At 37.2% G+C, this 8521-nt stretch overlaps 1 long non-coding RNA gene across 1 annotated transcript in view; it reads right to left on the bottom strand.

The window, feature by feature from the left end:
• The window catches only part of LOC107594977 (uncharacterized), a 17081-nt gene that overhangs the window by 2896 nt on the left and 5664 nt on the right, over positions 1–8521 (bottom strand). The window contains exon 2 of the long non-coding RNA XR_001610220.1: positions 6377–6381. This is a non-coding gene — a long non-coding RNA (uncharacterized lncRNA). The remainder of the gene's footprint in view (positions 1–6376; positions 6382–8521) is intronic.

Below are 8521 nucleotides of genomic sequence, written 5' to 3'. Positions count from 1 at the left end.
GTCTCTGGAAATATCAACCGTGATTGATCAGCCTTTATTTTTGTAAATTAATTTTCATCATCATTACTCCAGTCTTCAGTGTCACATGATCTTCAGAAATCATTCTAATATGCTGACATGCTGTTCAAGAAACATTTTATTATTATTATCAATATTTAAAACACTTGAGTACATTTTTTTTCAGGATTCTTTGATGAATAGAAAGATCAGCATTTATCTGAAATAAAACACTTTGTAACATTATACACTGTACCATTCAAAAGCTTGGAGTTAATTTATTTATTTATTTATTTTTTAGGGGAGGGGCCGGGGGTATATAAATTAATACTTTTATTTAGAAAGGATCCTTTAAATTGATCAAAAGTGATGATAAAGTCATTTATAATGTTACAAAAGATTTCTATTTCTGATAAATGTTGCTTTGGAATCACAGGAATAAATTACATTTTAAAATATGTTCAAATAGAAAGTTATTTTAAATAGTAAAAATATTTCACAATGTTACTGTTTTTGCTGTACTTTAGATCAAATAAATGCAGGCTTGGTGAGCAGAAGAGACTTCTTTAAAAAAAACTTTCAAAATCTTACGGTTCCAAAACTTTTGACTGGTAGTGTATATGTATTTAAAATATTATATATTTAATACTTCTATTTAATATTAAAATTATGAAAAAGTTGTTTGAATCAGTGATTCAACGACTCACTCATAAACCTATGAATCAGCGTTTTTGAACGATTCTCTTGAATAAATGATTTATTCATGATAAATGTTGCTTTGGAATCACAGGAATAAATTACATTTTAAAATATGTTCAAATAGAAAGTTATTTTAAATAGTAAAAATATTTCACAATGTTACTGTTTTTGCTGTACTTTAGATCAAATAAATGCAGGCTTGGTGAGCAGAAGAGACTTCTTTAAAAAAAACTTTCAAAATCTTACGGTTCCAAAACTTTTGACTGGTAGTGTATATGTATTTAAAATATTATATATTTAATACTTCTATTTAATATTAAAATTATGAAAAAGTTGTTTGAATCAGTGATTCAACGACTCACTCATAAACCTATGAATCAGCGTTTTTGAACGATTCTCTTGAATAAATGATTTATTCAATTATAATTTAAGTCACTTTTCGCCACCTAGTGGGGAAACAATGCAATCGACACAAACGTTATGTGGCAGTTACTTTCAAACGCGGATTTGCTTTATTTTGGTCGTGCTACCATAGACATCAATGTTTATATCTGAATTATAAACTTTCATCCCAGTATTTCTGTGATAATATGAATGACTGTATGACAGAAATAATACTGCGTAGTTGAAAAGACTGTTTGGGAAGCTGTTTCTTAGCCAAACATGGTAACTGCTCTCTGTGTGTCAGCGGCAGTGCGAACGCAGATTTGAATGATCCGGTAAGACTTTGTCAAAGGTATAATAGACACGGGAGGATCGTTGTCATTTAGAAATGAGATTGTGTGGTTGTCTGAATCGAGATCGCGATCTTTAACGATTAATTGTGCAGCTCTAATGTGAAGTGCCCTTCAACGGTCCGTCCATTAACTGAAAACAGGCTAGACTAATCGATTCTTGGGATTTAAGAATCGATATCATTCCATAAAAATGAGAATCGATTAATATCGAGATATCTATTTTTTACCCAGCCCTAGTGTGTACTGCTAGGCATCTGTGGTTTCCTCTTTTTGTGTAATTTGGATGGAAAATGTGTGCCTTTTTATTGTCTGGGTCACTTATCAAAAGTTGCTAAAAGTTAGGGATGCACGATATATCGGCCACCATATCGGTATCGGCCCATATCGGCTCATTTTTTCTGTTATCGGTATCGGCCTGATAAGAAAATTTGGCCGATATCTTAAAGCCGATAAATAATGCATTATTTCCTTCAGAGACACTTCAGATGCGCGCTGTTCGTTTGCAGCCTTTTGTGCAATTGTACTTTGTAATATTGTGTTTATTTGATGTATATCTGATTTATCTCATATAGAATGCATTTGGTTAAGTTAAAAGAGCGCTTCAGTTTACCGGTGATCATCTTTAGCTCAGCACACGCAGCTCAAACAGCAGTGCACAACATTAATAACTATGATTGGGAATGTCGTGTATATAACATTCTAATGAGAACATTATTATAATAAAACGTTGTGAATTCTTTGGGTTTAGTTGCCGTGTTTCAGCGCGTTGTTATGGGAAGAGCGCATCCACAACAGGATCACACATTCTGACTATAGCATGCAATAACTGCATCATTTTGTACATATATAAGTTGTAATATTAGGTTTATGTAATAAGCTGCCGCTTCAGTTTACCATGTTCATTCAGCTCTTCAGCTTCAGCACGTGCAGCTCAACGGCTGCTATTTAAAAATTTAAAACTTGTTACTTTTTCAAAATCATTGATATATTATTAATAACAACAACCACTTGTATTTTTCTCTTATTATTTTCATCAACAATATGGTTTAGTAATTAAAATCATTTAATTATTGTCCGTGCAGAGGCTATTCCGTTTTATTGATCTATGGCGCATTCATTTTGATTCTTTACACGTGTAATGATGTCCAGTGACTAGTTTGCATTATTTATGCATAATTTTATTTATTTGTAAGACTTTTTTATGACTAAATTTGGTAATGGGAGAGTAAAAATATTTTTAAAACGTACACCGTTCAAACTAGGCTGCTTATGTTGAAGTGTTTGGGATGTGGCTTTTAATGATGAGACCTTTTTTGTAATCAGGCTCTCAAAAAGTATATAACAATTTGGATATAGATTTATCGGCCAACATATCAGTTATCGACTTTCAAAAATAAAGAGTAATCAGTTATCGGTATCGGCCAAAATTTTCATATCGGTGCATCCCTAAAAAAAAATACCGTCATGTACCGTGAAACCGGTATAATTTTGAAAAATACTGTGATATAAATTTTCGGTCATACCGCCCAGCACTAATTAGAACATTCAAGCAGTTTAAAAAAAAATTTTTTTTTAAATGTGCCATAGAGAAAACATTGCTGGCGTGCATCACGATACAAATCAATGGCAATAACATTTTAAGATATGTCAGTGCAAGTTAATTTCAGTTAAGACAGTCTTGCACCAGGCTTAAGCCTTGTCTATGAATCTGCGCATTAAAGATGTTTTTAGATAAAATTCTGTGTCTGTCCCTCCACCCGAGCAGGCCAGAATACAACCGAGGAAAAATAGGTCAGGCTTAGCATTTGCTTGAGCATAAATTTATGATTTATTTCTAAAGCCCTTAATTTAATTTAGAAGAACGAGTGATAGACTGCAGTGACTCAGAGAAAAAGTCTCAGACTGATGGATGTCACTGATGCCCGTTTTCCACCGAAATTGTGCTGGTTCTCATAGCCAGCAAAACTGCAAACAACTCGAGAACATGCAAAGATTTTGTCTTATTTAAACACATTTTAACATCCAGTGCTATTTAATTCAGGATCGACGCAGTTTTGACACACCCATCAAAAGTTACAACGGTCATAACTCAGTCAAGTAACATCCATAAATGTTTTTGGGTAGACGGAAAAAGTCAAACCAAGTACCTAATTTTTTTTAACATTCACTTACGCCGGTTGCAGTTTCTGGCCCAAGATTACCATGTTTTAGGTGGTGTAGCCAGTTTTTTTGAGGTGGGTTAAAGGGGGCTTTGGAGGTGTGGCAAAACTTAGCCAATCACTATAATTAATCAATATAACCTAATGCTTGTGAACTTACCTGAGGCCTCTGCTTGTGCTGTGACTGGCTCTGTGTCTGACCCTGCGTCTGCTCCCAGTTGCCCCGGGCCCGGCTTCCGCCCACTGAAGTCATCATTTACAGTATATACAAATAACAGTATTTACAAAAGGAATAACACCTTTAAAAGAGAAGCAGATGGGAAAATGTTACTGACAACTCTCCAAAAAATTCAAATAACAATCGTAAAAACATCACACGGTCTCGACAAACCACTGAATTAACATTAAATATGCATGCAAATAACAACGCTACACCATGTGTAGCCAAAACTGGAAGTAAACAACGTTGCTGCCTGACGCACTACCCATAAAGCGACGGCCCAAGTTTACCAGAACACCAACAGAAATTAAATTCTAGGAACTTAGAAAGCTTTGAAAAACAAGACCAAATACTGTTTACAAGTCAAGCTGCAACAAGTCAACCATAAACGCGCTTCCGGGGCTCAATATCCTCAGTTTAAAGCTTCTTTAAATGCACACAAAAACACCGTAGCCCTTCACATTTGGATTAAAATTACACCAAAAACTGTCCACCTGATGCAAGTTGCGAAATATTGCATGTGTGGTTATGCCAAACAGCCCACCGTAGCAGCTCTGCGCATAAGGAAATGTGGTGGAAGAAAGCAACTGCGCACTTTAGATCGCGCACAGAATCGGCCAGCGTGATAGAAGCACGCGGGACCAGCCGCGGGAAAACAGACGGACAAAGCTGAACAACAACAACAAAAACTCAACGGCCTTTGAACGGGCTGAGGGCGAGGATGTAGCTGTCAAACTGAGACCATGTTGGAGACGTGAACACAACCACACAGTCCATGGGTGAAAGTCATTTTATATTTCTTGAGCACTCACACTATTCCATACAGTAAATAAAACAAGGATATATGCAACAAGTAAAGTGTCTAGGAAAAGCAGCACATAAAAGGCATTCGTTTCCATGCATTGGAACGTAAACATTACCTAAGAGTATTCAATCTATCTGTAAAATAAGCATCCAACAGGTAACCTACATTACCTGTAGTGCTCTACATCAGATCTGCATACTGGGAATCCCATATTAACTTACCGACTAAAAAGTAAGCAACTGTATAAACTTGGTTAATAATAGAAAAAAAAAATCTTAGGAGGTGAAGGATTATGATAAGTCCAGGCGATGGGCCTTGGAAAAGCAACTCGATATAAACTCAAACATGCAGATCTAACGATACGATATGAAAAATGCGCACAGTTTTTTATAGTGTTAATAGGTTATTGATACGTTAAATAAAATAGACAAGAGCTAGATTATGGGTGGCTTCCGCTCTGGCCGAGTCTAATAACCTCATGGCCGGTTATCGGGCATCATGATGCTGCTGCTGCTGCCCCAAAATTAAACTTTTCCGGTTGCTAATCAACTATATGGTTTCTCAGCGTAGATTAAAGAATAGTTGGGTAAATTGTTCGTTAGATTATTCGACACGATAATATTTTGCGTCTGCAAAACTGGAATGCACACGCCCCCCGGGGTGAGGCGCACTGAGTGGACCAAAATTCCTCCACAGCACTGTAACAGACTCATTGCAAGTTATCGCAAATGCTTGATTGCAGTTGTTGCTGCTAAGGGTGGCCCAACCAGTTATTAGGTTTAGGGGGCAAACACTTTTTCACACAAGGCCATGTAGTTTTGGATTTTGTTTTCCCTTAATAATAAAAACCTTAATTTAAAAACCGCATGTTGTGTTCACTTGTGTTATCTTTTACTAATATTTAAATTAGTTTGATGATCTGAAACATTAAAGTGTGACAAACATGCAAAAAAATAAGTAATCAGGAAGGGGGCCAACACTTTTTCACATAACTGTATCTACTACAGTACACGGCTCCATTCTGTATAACTAAACGCAGCAACATAAACATGACAAATCAAAACATTATCGCAGATGTGTGTGGAAACAACATACGGAAATGTCTGTGCCTGTGCATAAATACCATGTGCAATCAGTGCATCGAGAGCACTCATACACGCATCAATATAACAGATTAACGTGTGCTTACTGTACGACTCCTATACGCCACCGCAATCGTCTCGTCATTACCTTGATTGCAGTTTTCATCCATCAAAACTTTACTAGCAAGACTGGTTATCTAGTCGAGAAAACTTAGTTTGCGTCTCATCTGGCCATACAGTGGTGAGATGTGTTGACAATCTGTTCAGTCTGTACTTCACACAGCGCGATGTGTGAGGGCTCGCGGTCTTAAGAGACAATCACAGAATATGACCGTGTTTAAAAGCGAAACACTGGAATGAATAATTCATTGAAAACGCAAGGTGAGTCTCTGTTCTCTCTGCAATCTCTGATGTAATCAGCCTGGTTTCCTTTATATTAGCGCTGTTTTGAACGGATTGTTTGAATGCATTCGCTTACTGGATCATTAGACTGAAAACTTTCCCGGAGTTTAACAGCTTAAAATTATCTAATCGCAAGCAGAGAAGCAACAGTAATTTTGCGTAAACTGCGTTAAATTATTTTAACGCGTTAAGGATTGTAAAATTAATCACATGCATTAACGCGTTAACGTTGACAGCCCTCCTGCTCTCTCTCGTGAAGCCAACACGGAAGTGACTTGAACTGTAATTCGTCAACTGGCCGCTAGAGGCTGGCTGCAAAAGGGAGTCAATCCCATAGACTCCCCATGTTAAAATGGCCAAATTTACAGCAGAAAAAACGTTTACAGCCTGGTTCAAAAAATGATTTTGGTCTATATAGCTAATTTTGCCCTTCATGACAACTGTGAGGGGGGTGAATTTTTTTATAACTCATCCGTTTAAATTATATTAAGCCTTAAAATTCTGCATAATTAAGGGCGTGGCCACTTGAGTGACAGGCGGATTGCCGATGCTGTCACCACGTCGATCTAGGTGGGCGTGGCTTCAGCAACCAACTCCCGCCTTTTTGCCCATTTTCGATTATCCGGGAGTGACACGCTGCCAAGATGGCGACGGCCCGCTCCGCCCACTTTGAGCTTCAAAAACGCTCTTCAGAAAACTACGGGTGACGTCACGGACACTACGTCCATGTTTTTATACAGTCTATGGTTATAATGTGCAACACTGTAAAAACGCATAAAAAATCGTGGCGCAACACTGAGCAGATCTAAATTTAATGCTGCGGTCAACACTTTTCATTTAATTTGCATTTTATTCGCAGCAGCCGTAATGGATTTAGTTTAACTGTACAGCAGCATTTGTGTCTGTGTGTTGCCATAGTTTCTACAAGCGGAAACTGAGGATATGCGGATATTACATCATTGATCGGCGACAATGACCAGGGACCAGTCATTATTTAAAATTGGAATTTCTCTAGATTTACAAATCCTTGGGAACTTTTAGAATATTAAACAATATTTTTTTTGACTGTGACGTCCCTCTCCACCCCATGTTGCCCAAATTGCTCGTTTGTGCTGGGTTTGTGCTGTTAAAACAAACACTGTATCTATTTTCCTTCCTTAGATATAGGCCTAACAAAATATTTTCGGGAGCTGTGACGTCACACTCCACCCCAATTCGTCTAAATCGCACAAAGCTGGTGTCATTCATTTGTGCTCGATTTGTGCTGATTTGTGCCGTTAAAATGAACATCGTATATATTTCCCGTCCTCAGAAATAACAAATACAAAACGGGGCAGTGACGTCACTCTCCACCCCATGCCACCTAAATCTCTCCAAACGTGCCGTTCGTTTGTGCCGTTAAAAGAAACCCTGTAACTATGACCGCTTCTTAAATATAACGGAAACTTCACTCTCCATCCTATTTAGTGTTCGTGCTGCCTTAAAGGCACAATATGTAAGTTTTCGCCGCTAGAGGTCGCATTTTTTATAACAATAGGAAAGGTGAAGCTTGGAGAGTGAAAGAGAGTGGAACGAGAGTGGAACGATGGGAGATGTCGTTTTCACCATCCAGAGATGTCCAAATCATGTTCACGGATGTAATGAATTATATATTTTTTTATTATATGTACCTTCCAAAGTTATTCAAACAGCGCATAAATTATACAGAGAAAGTAAGCAAAGAACATTTACATTTTCAAAGAACAGTACATAACTGACTTCAGTCTAGCGCGAGTTTAAGCTCTCTCAAAAATAATCAGTAAATCTGTCTATACACTGTTTGATGAATGAATCTCCTACTTGCATCATACCTGTTCAATTCAAGTTTATTTGTATAGTGCTTTTCACAATACAAATCGTTGCAAAGCAACTTTACAGAAAATTAAGTTTATACAATGTATTTAGTAGTAGCTTATCAGTGGTGACTGTCAGTTAATGTACATATGGCAGAAATGTACAGAAGAATCAATTAAAGACGTAATCAAACAGACGATGAACACTATTAACAGCAATTATTATGTTGCAATCAAAACTTATAGCAAAATGTGGTAGTTCTGTATGTTGTTTCAGGGTTGGCCTCATCTGAGGTCCTCTGAGGGGTTGGCATCATCTCTTCTCATGTGTTCTGGATCCAGACTGAAGCTTGTGTCAATCCTAGTTACCACGGAATGTCAATCCCAAGCAAAATTGATTTGTTTAACCCAAGCTAAAGAATAATAATGCGCATTTGATCAGATATAACTGCAGTACAAGATTATGAGATGCATTATTTGAATGCTTGGCCAAAGAGATGTGTCTTTAATCTAGATTTAAACAGAGAGAGTGTGTCTGAACCCCGAACGTTATCAGGAAGGCTATTCCAGAGTTTGGGAGCCAAATGC

The sequence above is a fragment of the Sinocyclocheilus grahami genome, unplaced genomic scaffold (assembly GCF_001515645.1).
Source record: "Sinocyclocheilus grahami isolate Dianchi unplaced genomic scaffold, SAMN03320097.WGS_v1.1 scaffold194.1, whole genome shotgun sequence".
In the NCBI taxonomy this organism is placed as follows: Eukaryota; Metazoa; Chordata; class Actinopteri; order Cypriniformes; family Cyprinidae; genus Sinocyclocheilus; species Sinocyclocheilus grahami.
Note: the sequence above shows the minus strand (reverse complement) of the source record. Positions and strands in the feature narration are given on the sequence as shown.